At 29.9% G+C, this 13,664-nt stretch overlaps 1 protein-coding gene across 1 annotated transcript in view; it reads right to left on the bottom strand.

The window, feature by feature from the left end:
• LOC149899596 (uncharacterized) overlaps positions 1-11,709 on the bottom strand; it is a 75,159-nt gene extending 63,450 nt beyond the window's left edge. Inside the window, exon 1 of the mRNA XM_090113953.1 lies at positions 11,579-11,709. The gene's annotated coding sequence lies outside the window, so the exon portion shown is untranslated. The remainder of the gene's footprint in view (positions 1-11,578) is intronic.
• Between the last annotated feature and the right edge of the window lie 1,955 nt (positions 11,710-13,664).

The following is a 13,664-nucleotide window of genomic DNA, read 5'->3' as shown; positions in this document are numbered from 1 at the left end:
ATTTATTACTCTTTAATAAAACTATACATGGGAAACTTATTACATATATACAGAGAAAAATACGCTACGTTTATTAAGCGGCCTTATCACTTAGAGGTGATCTCTTCCAGGCAACCAGGGCAAAAGGTTTGAAGCTTAATAAAATTAATAACCTTATTACTTAGAGGTGAACTATTCCAGGCAACCTGGGTAACAAGCTTAATAAAATTAATAAAAAGTTACTGCAATTTTTCGTCTATCATATAAAATTTTATTAACGGGTCACTGTTTTGAATCTGCAGCACCGCACTGCAGTTTTTAAAATATGTTCTCATCTTTAATTCATTGCTTATAACTTATAACTAGTATTAAATGTAGAGCGTTAGCATTTAAATTGGATAAACAATTTTATGTGTGTTTTTCGCCTGTGTTTTTAGTTTATAATTATAATATAAAAATCTCCTTATACTTTATAAATGCATTTTATCTGCATTTTCTATGCGTAGTAATGACCAAATCGCTATAAATTATTTCATTTATTAATGTTTCAAATAAGACAATTGCTTGCTATGTAACTGTTAGTCAAATATACCTAAGTCTTATCTTTTCCCTAACTTTCTTTTGTTATCTATTATATTACATAAGAATTAGAAAAGCACGTTTTAACCATCTATCTGCTATCGATTATAAACTGCCTCAAGACCATCCCAACTTCTTTGAACTTGTGGAACAAAGGGGCATTAACATCTTTGAGGAGACTGCACTAGTTCTTCGTAATACTTCAACTATGACGATTTCTATAACTTTGTGTACATGTTATACAACTTTAATGGGATGATAATTAAAATAATATTTTACCTGTACTTATATTTTATACGACTTTTGTATTAAATTTCCCTTACATTGTTCAATTTCATTCCTAGATTTATTATTTGCGAACAAGCCCAAATAATTATCAACAAATCATATTTATAAATAGTAAACGCTTTTACGTAAATTTCGATCTAGAACGTCATCTGCTTCTTCTTATAAAATTCTCGTGTCACAATGTTAGTTACCAAACTACACCGATGAACTACACCGTGCATATTAGGTAGATATTCTGAGAATCGGTCAAAATCTATTTTTCACATATCTAAGGGATAAGAGTAAGGCAGAATAATGTTTGCCGGGACAGCTAGTAATGATATATTATAATCTAAATAAGGTTTATAATATCCTATAATTTACGATATACTCTTTACATATATTCTGCTATAACAGTCTATTATGTAATGGCATTAAGGATTTATTAAAGTGAATAACGGCCGATTAGAATATTCTCACACAAGATGGGGTCTAACATAATTTGTGAAGATGTTTGCTAAGGACACCAAGCTTGCATACGCTAGTAAAGTGAGGTCCTTGTTAAAAGGGTGTTAACATGATGTCGTTAAATGTTCATCATGCTTGGACATAATATTAAACTTTGATGTTTCAGCGTTAAATACGTGTTTTAGGCCGAGTAAAATAGATATTCGTTGACATGAGATTGGATATTGAATTTGTATACAAAAAAACCTTTAAAATAACTGGAAATTAGCTTTTGAATAGTGGATGTGTATATTTAATTTTTTTTTGAAATGAATAGAAATAATGCCATTTCAGATGTACTATTCATATTTATTTACTAACATACCTACAAAGAACAGGATTTTTTCCTGTCTATTCACTTTTCGTACAAAATATATATTATGTATGTATACCTATTTTGTACTCCCAATACAAACTATTTACATAATAACACGGAAAATCAAGACGTTCCACAAGAATATTTGTTCCCGCAACATCAATTCGACGCAAAACGATGAGCAAACAAAGATGCTTCAACACAAAGGCTGATTGCTTTGAAAATCTGTTCATCAAAGCGTTGCAATGCTTATAATAGCAGGAAATTGGAAAATTACGATTCAGCAGAATTAATACGAACTTTTTGTTAACACTCTGGCTGGTTAACGCGTTATAGAAGAGTAAAAAAAGTAATGGCGCGAAATTAAACAGTGAGCCGATTTTTTGTGAATAACTAATTTGAACAACAAATGTGATAAAATGCTCGTGATATTTTAATTGTAGCATTTTCTGTGATTAACTTGTCTTTATAACATGTTGTGTTTTTATACCTTTTGTTTTCTTATAAAGAAATTAGAATGTAGGTTTCCTATACCATATACAATGCCTATACAAATATGTGTTTCTGAATAAAAAGTTTTCTATTTTGGTTTATCGATCTACTAAGGAATGATTTCTTTGTTCAAATAAATAGGTAAATTATATTATATTCATTCATGTATAAGTGATTATATGAATATAAACAAATCTGAATTTTCTGTAAAAGAGAAATTGAATGACTAAGTCCCAAACTTACTTATCCAATCGAACGGTCTATGTTTTAATTATTTTATGAAAATTTACATCGCATGTTCCAATCGTATCTTCAGCACATATTCATCATCTCTCGCCAATTCTGTTGAATCCCGTCATATAAAACATTTACCGTTTCCATAGGGCATCATAAAACATAAGTACTAACATTATTATAAACGTTGAATGTTCGAGTCAAGCACACGACCCACATTGAGGCACTTGTAACATACACTTCACTACACTTATTATTTTTAATTAAATTCTATGAAGAACGAGCGCGGATATAGTACCACCTGAGTCTGATAATTATTCATAGTACATATGCAATGTGCAGCTTTTATTCTCGCTTTGAAGATGTAAAGGTAAAAGTATTATTAACAGTATTGTACATTTACATACTGGCATTAATACGTATAATAATTGATGATACTTAGATACTTTCCTATAACCAATAGTTCAAGAGAAATAAACATGAAATACTTTTAAAATCGATGTATTTTAGATAATGAGGTGTGTGTATGTAGTAAAGTTCCGGAATATTTAAATAAATCATTTTATCTAAAACGTTGTTTAATATGGGTTGGGTACCCTGTACTTTTGTCCAAATTTATTGTTGCTAGAAAGGGATCCGATGATATAAGTTTTGCTTCTCAATAGAAATTCTGACGATAATATTTATCATAGGTATATTTATTTAGAAATTATTTCTAGCAAATTCTATTTAAAAATTCCTTTTACACTTCTAGTTTATTGGGCACTTCCATTTTAACTAAATAAAAGATGAGAATGAAAATAAAAGAGATTACTCAGCATTACCCTCGTCAGTCTTGTTTTAGACCTGATTTAAAGAAGATTCATCTTAATCTCGCATTTATTCGACCCTCTTGAATTTATTAAGACTCCGTTCTCAACAGCTATCGAATAGACCTCGAAATATCAATGCCTACTTCACGTTTGTAAAAGCAGAACTGTTTTCATCGAGATGTTGAAAAGAATTCTCAATTTTCTTTGTGTCGTGACGTTCCATTGAAAACGGAGGAGCCATGATGCAAACGGAATGTCATACAAACTTGCAAGGTAATGAAAGCGAAGATAGAAGCTAGATATAATATTCTTTAATTCCGTATGAAATGGGGACTTAGTTGTAAAAAATATATGGTTCGAGACTGGCTGAACGTGCAAAAATTAAGGTGGAGGAAAATACCGTGGAAAACTGCATGGTGCATTGCAAATATCGTTGCTATTTTTACAGAACGTTTATTTAAATATGTAATTTTAGTAATAGTGCTTATGGTCCGCGATTCCAAATAAAATCAGATATTTGATATAAACTTTGTCATTTGTATCTGAACTCAATTATTGCTATGTTTAGTTTGTAGATTATCATCTATATTAAGTTCAATAAATAACATGACTTCTAATTACATGTCATTTATTTAGATGACCATATTATCAGGAATATATCCATAACATTCCAAGTAGGTACTCACTATATACTATTTTAAAACAATTTACTTTGATATAATAAAGTTGTTCTATCTTTTTCATCATCATTGTTAAAACACTTGAAATCAAATAATATGACAATTTGGGAGCCAAAACCACACCCGCTAAATACGGTCTGGGTGGTGCCCATAATTGCGTATATAGCTTGATAGTATTCAATGATATGTTTTTAACCGACTACGTCTGACAGAAAGATAAATGTTACGTATTATTTATATTCAATTCCTTTTAAATATTATCTAGTCCACCTTGTTACTATTTAATCGATAATCTGTGGTCTTACAGAAATGGATTGGATATATATTCTTACTTTATGTGGAAGAAAACAACACATTTTCTTTTTAATAACGGACGTTACTTGGAGGTACATAAGCTTTAAGTATTAAATATTCAATAGTTATACGCCGATCTACGAAGGTTGTACCACAATTGTTGAAAGTTCGGTCAAACGGACTAAGTACAGAGACTACAATAGGGATTATATTGATATAGACTGGGTTGGTCTATATCACCAGAAACCTCTTGACTATTTAGTTTAACATGGTTTAGTATAATTTGCTCCCAATAAGGTTTCTCCGAAGTGTCCTAGATAAACATGGCTGCCTGAAAATGTCTTTAAAAGTTTATTTGTTTTTATTATTTTACCGTATGGTTTTTGGGTGCCTCGGCTTTGGGTGTTATAGGCTTTATATGTACCACAAACGTCGCTAGTCACAGATAAAATAAACCTTAATATAGAATATTCAGATACTTCTATTTTAACAGTATTTCGAAATTTTCTCGTTATTTTTTTCAATCTTAGTGACGATTAGTACGGATAGTAAACGAGACAGTTTAGTCGTTGTTGTTCACAGTTCATGAACAATGGATTCTGTTTGCGTGATTTTGGCAATCGGTCAGCTATTGTTACGCCTTACGCATTGTCAGCAAAATTGCTTGTTATTCTCTAGGAAATAGGTATTTGCTTGCAAGGGTAAATAAAAAAATAAAAGAAAATTCATTTGAATGTTTAGGTTTCATTATGAGGATCGTATCCTCGTTAAGGATTACCCAAATGTTTGTACATAATTTTTCTATTTAATTAAATTTATACCATCATGCACCTATAAGCTTGACATTGCAATTTTAATATCGTCTGAACGAAATGAAACATAAGCATAAGTTGCAGATGTATAACAACGTTCTGTGATAACAACCCTTACAATGATGGCCAAAGGTCATTCATAGTTTGAAATGACGAGGAAATGTTAATATGGTAATAAATTATGATAATTTTCATAAGCTTGACGCTTTCTTAAGCTATACCGAGATTTGAAATTTGAATAAAATCATGCACATTATGATAAAAAAGCAAGCAAAAAGGACTTTAGATCTTATTTTATGGAAAACCTTAGTCAAGTAAAAACAGAAAGAAAATTTATACTGTATGAAAATGAATTTCACTTTATATAAGTAATTGAAAGTAGTTTCTTGCACTAAACTATTCTTTATTTCTCGTTTCCTTGTCATAAAGAGATTTGAATTTGGATTCCATTTTAAATACAATAGAGAGGAAAGCTTTAGACGTGTGGTTTTCTGCCATTTCTCCAACCTATACGTTTAATGAAAATGATATACCTACTGAAGTAAAAACGTAACTTCTCATTCTCGATTCTAGTAGAACATAATAATGAAAAATAAAGAATTTACGAACGATAAATTATAGTTTTGATATTAGAGAGTTTTTACCAACGATGAATCGTATTTTTTAGCTTATAGAAACTAGCATATTGAATACAGTTAAATAGGTGTATCAAATTTATCTTCAAAATAAGCAGATTGGAAATTAGATCAAGTACCTAGGTATACTCAGGTTGAATTTCGGCTATGTGCGTCTAAATTGTTGTGGTAAAATCAATAACTCGGGGCTAGTGACCGACAGGCACGCGATTGATAAATCAAAGTCAATTTGCTTTACCTAAGTACATACATTAAATAAATTCATAACAGTAAAAGTGATAAAAAAATGGATATATTTTGTAAAATTAGAGCGCTGAACATTCAGGTACAAATTACAATATGTTATTTTAATCCCTATTATCACTATAGCTTTTATTGTGATTACTAGTATATAAAATATATTTATATTTGTGACTGTGGAATAATTTCTGATTTGAAAGCTTTTGAACGTTAGTTTTTTGACTCAATAGAAAGTTGAAGAAAATAAAGCTTTTTAAAAAGGTGGCCACACTTTTTATTATTCGATGTGTTAGGAAAACTTATTCCGTAATACGTCCTTACATCTTACACCATAGATAGGAAAGGATAGTGCACAGTTATATAATGGTCCATTGAAAAGTTACATTTGGGGTCGCATTTTTTAGAGGACGCAATTTTATTTTTTTGATGTGTAGGGGGGGTCAGTGTGAAGCTATCACCAAGTTTGTGGGGTCGCCACCCTTGTCCCACGTCCGCCATCTTGAAAATAGCGGTTGAAATGGTTTTTACGATATATCTCTTAAACTATTTATCTGATAATAAAACAATGTTAACATTATTCGTTGCAAATTAAATTCTCTACAACTTAGGTTCAGTAATTTTTTGTCGTAGAACTATAAGCAAAAAAGTTATAAGCGAAAATGTTCAGAAATTAGAGATGTTTATATTTTTCAATAAAACTTTTTTTTATAAGTTTACGAAGAAATTATATCAGACCATTTTTGTAGATTGTTTTTCGTAGAACAACTTTTATTTACAACATTTTTTCATTAAGTAAATAGCTAAGGTTTTACAGCCATCCGAAGTGAGTACTATTTTAAGTACTCTTTACTATACAGAATACGATATATTATGTGTGTACTAATAATAATTTGTCACCAGTAATTATTTTATTTTTGTTATAATAATATTTTTAATAATTAATTTTACAATATTATTAATAATTAATTATTGAATCTTTTCCCCACAACCCAGGAGGTAGAGTCTGGAAGTGCGTTTTTTTTTACGTCGAAAAGCAGGGCTGAAATGTTCTGCAGTGTGCTTCCATTGTTGTGGAGTCTGGGAAAAGAGCCAATAGCCAATTTATTATGTATAGTTACTACTGAAAAATAGTACTCACTTCTGAGCGCTGTAAAACCTTAGCTATTGACGTAATGAAAAAATGTTGTATATAAAAGTTGTTCCTCGAAAAACAATCTACAAAAATAGTCTTATATCATTTCTTCGTAAAATGATAAAAAAAAGTTTTATTGAAAAATATAAATAGCTCTAATTTCTGAACATTTTCGCTTATAACTTTTTTTTTATAGTTCTACGACAAAAAGTTACTGAATCAAAGTTGTAGAGAATTTAATTTGCAACAAATAATGTTAAAGTTGTTTTATTATCAGATAAATAGTTTAAGAGATATATCGTTAAAACCATTTCAACCGCTATTTTCAAGATGGCGGCCATGGGACAAGGGTGGCGACCCCACAAACTTGGTTTTAGCTTCACACTGACCCCCCCTACACATCAAAAAAATAAAATTGCGTCCTCTAAAAAACTCAAGGTCAGGCCTAAAAAATGTAACATTTCAATGGATCATAATGAATATGTAACGAGTGAGATAATCAAAGTACAAAATGTAGCAGTGACACACTTGCGAAAACTAAAGGAATAGCTAATGAGAGCTGAATTATGTAAATTCGTAGGTGCACGTTGCGATTCAAATAGTTTCACACATTTAATTAAATTATCCTTAGTTGTTAATTAAACCTACATACTTGAAATTAAAGAAACTCATGTCTTATGTCTAAATAGAACATTAATTGTCGACAGCTTATCCGCACAAATTACACCGTACATATTTTCGGATATCATTCTATTACCTAATACTATAATTTTAATACAAAGATATTTTTAATGATACGCCATTGATTCAATATAATATTTTATAGAATTCCTATATTATAATGTTATCCTGTTCGTTACGAAGACAGTTTTTAATATTCCAAAATGGGATGCCATCTTGAATCCGATTGTGCCAGTACAATTAATATAAGTGTCATTAGATCATATTGTTTAATCACAATTATGTACGTGGACATATGTAATTGTAAGGAAATTAATTTTGTAATTTGTAAGTGGGTATAGGAGCCTCCAAGGACCGCGTTATGTCCATTTTTATAGACATCTACTATTAATGAAAGTAGGTATTACTAGAACGGGATACATTAGCAAAATTGGTATCATTTCCAGTTACTGAAATGTAATTATTGTTATTACCTTTACATATTTTCATATATTTCGTTGTATAATGAACAAAAACAGACATTAATTAATAGGCTCTACATCCCGCATACCTACCACTTCACGAAGCAGTTTTAATGAGCTTTGTGTAAACTCAGATAATACTGACAATGTGCGGCTTTAAAAGCTGATAATTTTCCAAAATGAGGCTATAATGAACAACATTCGCGTCTTGTGGAAGGACACTGGTAATGAGGAGGTTTGTGTACGAAAATATAAAAATTTTGTGGAAATGGAAACGAATAATGCTTCAACGTTTAAAATGGCTATTTCGAAAGTAGTTCTAGATAATTGAAAACGTGGCGTGGAAATGCATCATTGATAATAACAGTCGTTTAAAAATTAAAATATAAAACTTAAGACATAAAAGGGAAACTTAATTTACGGATATTTCTAGTTCATAGTTGGCATAATTTGAAAAATTAAATAAAGTAAACTTTAATGAAATAGTACGATTTCAACAAATGTTTTACCCATTTTTGCCAGATGGCAAGAAAAACATTAATTGTTGAAGAGCATACAAAGAAAGGAAGATTCCTTCGTTTGATCCCCCTCTAATTTGACACACACCTTACAGCTGTCAAAGTTCCTTCACAGAATTTGCGAGAGCATGTGCGTTTATTTCTTCAAGTGTACGAAAATATATGACATACTTCTCAGTTAAAGTTTCTTCCTCCTCTAATATTATATTCCTCTCGTACATATTTAACAGACTAAAATAGGTACTTATTAATTTTACCAAAAATAGTTACGTTTGGTGAAATAGAAATGTAAAGAAAGAGAAAAATTGAGTTCTAAAATGATATTAACTTGCCGAATTTACGATATATAAAACTAGTAATCGCTATTATAATGTACATTCAACAATATAGGTACAATATATTATATACTCCTTACTAAATAAATTATAATTAATGTTACATTATGTTGATTCTGACAAACTTTATTAAGCCTTTAGTTTAGTTTATAAACTGAAATTAGATGTTGTTATAATTGTCTTGGGTCCTTAATATTTTATATTTAAGCTGGTGTTTGTATGATAAATGTAAAGAGTTATATTGTGGTTATATCTTATATTTCGTAGGATTTATTTAGTTTTATTATACGAGTAGGATCACTTTTATAGCACAAGAGTAAATAAGTTATTTTTACGATTCAAGATATTTTTTCGAGAGAAATATATTTTTTTACAATCATGTTATCTCGCTTAGCGTTAATATAACAGCGTTTTTTATTATCTTATTACCCATACAATAAAGTAATTTCGTTTTAATTTCTTTAAATCCGAGATAATAACGCATTAAACCCCTTCTAGACATAATCTGCGAGTGTGAGCAAATCTTAATTACGTAGAATTGCTGGATTCAATGCATTTAATGAATATTGATCAATGCAAGTTAATTAGATGATAGGAATCAAGTGAAGCACTCACTAATTGTACGAGCAAACGCCTGTTTCATGCACTTTCAGTTCAATTCATGTTTTTAATTGAATCTCTGCTATTATAAAATTGTGGTGTGTGAATAGTGAAAGGTTGACGTAAAATAAATTCTGTAGAAGATATCGTTGAAACCACTACATGAAAATAAAGTATATAGAATATATTTTATTTTCATGTAGTGGTTTCAACGATTTTTGTTCCCCAGTATTTTATTATTCGACATTTTATAACACTGCACTTCACTTATAATATCATGTATGTATTTTTGCAAAAAGTGGGCTCAATTAGTACTCTATTAGGTACAGTAAATACTTTTGCATATTTTGTAGTATTATCATTTTCATTTTGCTCTATTTTATAACAATAACATATCTGTAATTTTGATTGTCTCCCACTGGTAGGTACCTACCTAAATTGTTAACACCTTCTACATAAGCTTTATAACTAGGTTATAAGCAAAATTGAAAACCCCTATGGGGACGTCAGAATCTATTACTGACTGGTAGAGCCATATATTGGCTCTTACTTACTTATATTAGTAAGAAAACTATGAAATGTTAAGTGCATTCACATCTGTTTCACTGATCTGTAATGATGCTAAATCATACTGCATAACAAGTCATACAAGTATATACAAGACTTCTATTAATTATGAGAGACTTTTCTAACTTAGTACAATATGTTGGAATTTATCACATAGCTATTAAGTATAGAGGTTTTTTAAGCATCCTAAACAATACATCATAACATTTACAGACCCCACATAATAAAGTAGTATTTAAATTGATAGTAACTTTGGACTTTATAAGTTTAGATAAAGCTCTACAAACAGTAGCGGCATGGTAATGGCGGCATAGATCAATTTTCAGCTAAGCTAACTTTGATAGCTTAGAAATAAAGAAAATAAATTTTGTCTAAATCGTTCAAATAAATGCTACCATATTATCCACTTATTCTAAGCACCTATAATTGGAGGTTCTATCAGTTTACTTCGTTTTAATCATTCAGCTATTGTGTTTTACATATTATATGTATGAGAAGTAGGTATGGTAGATACCTACGAAGTACTAAGCAGACGGAAACGATCGCTTTTATATAGGCCTTGATATTATCGATTACTTTCGTATAATTCTATTCTAACTGTTAAATGCTCTAACGTTAAATGTCATATTTTATTTGAATAATTCGCCGGAAAGTTTTACAATTTGAAAATTTAACTGATACTACGAAATGGTTGTAGGTAGTATTAATGTGGTGTTATCCAAACCATTACACGCTCGTTTAAATTTATTGAAACAATCCCCTTGGTGCTAATAATTTATTATTTATACTTATATTAAAAAAAATTGAAAGTTCCTTTAAAGTTTTAACATCCAGCTATGTAACATTCAATGAAGTTTGTATCTATGGTAGAATATTATTAAGGATAGTTCAAAAACTTTGTAAAAAGTAACAAATAAGTTATAATAGTTATTGTTTCGTACGTGTAGTTTGTAATAAATCTCCATACATTGTCATACATCGATCAAGAACACTAGCGACTATTGATTGATTCCTATTTATGTATGGATTGACCTCAATCCTAAAATAGCATTCCACTATAAACTTTGTATGTCTGCATTATTGAATTTGCATTATATGCACATTTCTGGAAGTAGTACAGTATATATTAATTGGCACACGATGTAAATCAAATAAAGTTTGGTACTTTTTGATGTATAAATGTGATGAAAACTCACCTGATCCAGGATATAATTTCTATGTTTTTAACAATATATTACTTTGGAACTTACCTTTAATAATGTGCTTTTAATTCGTCACGATATTATTTTTGTTAGCTTAATGTTAACTTTGCTTTTATAGAGTATTAGCATGGTATAAATGTAATTTTACAAACAATGATTAGTAATGCTTTATGAACTCTATCATTTACTACTGTATTAAAGTGTCAACAAAAATAAGTCTGAAATTGAAATTAACTCACCAAATATATTAACAAAACACGCTTATGACTTCACGTTTACTCCACTCACGGCATAATGTCACAGATAATAATTAATGATATCGTAAGTTGCGTGTATTTTGAAAAGCGCGCGAAACACGTCCTACGGTGTCAAAGTCCTGTAGTCTACTGTCACGTATTTCCAAACTGAAAACCGAGGCTTTAAGCTCTTTGCAGTCTCCGTCAGCTGTGAAAGCCTTTGTGGTTATTACTGTAAGGTTTGGAATTTGAAGGAAATGACACGAAAACTAGTATAGTGTTTTCATAATGAACTTTTGAATGTTTAAAATGTTTTAGGCGACACGGTATCGTGAATATTTGATAAGCTTGGCCATTTTCGGTTATTAATTGTTGGAAGTTCGGAAATTTACTGTAATATTAATATTGGTTAAAGTTTATGTAACGTAATTGGAAATTGTGTTTGTTTGTTTTCGAGTTCTTTTTGTAAAGGCTTTTCGACAGAAATTCAGCTATGGCGGCCAAGAAAAAAATATACTTTGATGTGTTGTTAGATGCAAGTACAAGTGCACTCTATTACAATGGTATACTTTGATAAGACGAGAGATCCTACATTAGCGAAGAGAAAATTACTTTATGTCGCTGAGGCACGGGGTACAATTAAGCGAAGTTAATAAGAGTAAATTTTTCTAGGCTTTTGTATTTTTTATATATATTATTAAGTCTAGTCAGGTTCTAGAAAGTTTATTCTGTTAATTTTTGTTTATTTAATTAGACAAAGAGCCACCCTTCGCTTTTCTAAATACGGTTCTTTATCCTTTTTATTATTATGGACCTAATGTCAAGTTCTAATGTCCTTCTCTACAGAAGTTGATCGTGTTACTGCCACAGAATTACTTTCAATTCTTCCGTTTCTAATCTGGTTAGATATATTTTACCATTTCTAGATAAATAAAAAAATGCTTTTCAGTTAATCCAAATTTGTGTTAGAATGGAAAAAAGATGAAAATTTTTGCTACGAATGAAAACTATATCTATACATATAATAAAATCGTAGGAAAGTCAAAACTGTACATTGAATATTTTTTTAAAAGAATACATATTCCATGATCTATAATCGATATAGAAGCCAAAAATATAGTTTTTAGAATTTTTGTCTGTTTGTCTGTTTGTCTGTTTGTCTGTTTGTCTGTATGTTTGTCCGAGCTAATCTCGAAAAGTACTGCATAGATTGACTTCAAATTTTGCATGAATATTACTAACAGGTCGAGTGAGGTTTTTTTAAACATATAATCATGCTATCACCTCCGGGGGAGGAGCTGTGAACCTTTACTTTTCTTACGTATTCCGTGTACTACGACAGCGTACAATCTAAAGACTCATGTTTAAATGTTGTTTTTGAGTAAGCCATGCTATTATCTAGCTTTACACTATAAAAACTACGTCATTTACGTAATTTGGGCAGAGAAACTGTTTAATGAATCTTAGTACTATAAAGACAAATTTGATTCAGCGCCATCTATGAGATTTCGTAAAAATCAAATCAATTTACATGTTAACACTACTGAACACAATGTTAAAAATTAATAATTTAAATATAATTATGTTAGTTATTTATTTAACTCTTTAACCCATAATAAATCTTCCCTTCCCTATAAGGTGCGCTTATAATTCGTGTGAATATACTACATTTTTAAAAGTGAGGGTAGATGTATATTATTTTAAGTCAAACTAGACACCATTACAGTTAATCTAATATTGATTGTGTTCATTGGTTACATTTTTAAAAATCTTCGTGTTTTAATAATTCGATCACGAGGCGGGACTCTTATACAAAAAGGTTAGTTCGTTGATAATTATTATTCCTTCATCATTTACATGTTGTTAGTAAAAAATAATATACTTTGACTGTTAATACTTTTGTTCAGTATTTATCTATATGATTATTGCTTGGTAATTAATATATTTTCATGTCGTATACCTAATTATAAACATAAGTGTGATGTGAAACTAGCTGGATTTATTTTTACACACTCACAGTCTTATATTTTGTGTTAATGTTAAAATAGTATTAATAATAGTGTAAATCATAATATTTTTTCAAAG

This window comes from Colias eurytheme, chromosome 20 (genome assembly GCF_061535395.1).
Source record: "Colias eurytheme isolate Ceu_HAF_F1 chromosome 20, ilColEury1 Martin Lab GWU primary, whole genome shotgun sequence".
Classification (NCBI taxonomy): domain Eukaryota; kingdom Metazoa; phylum Arthropoda; class Insecta; order Lepidoptera; family Pieridae; genus Colias; species Colias eurytheme.
The sequence above is the reverse complement of the archived record's forward strand: the minus strand, read 5'-3'. Positions and strand labels throughout refer to the sequence as shown.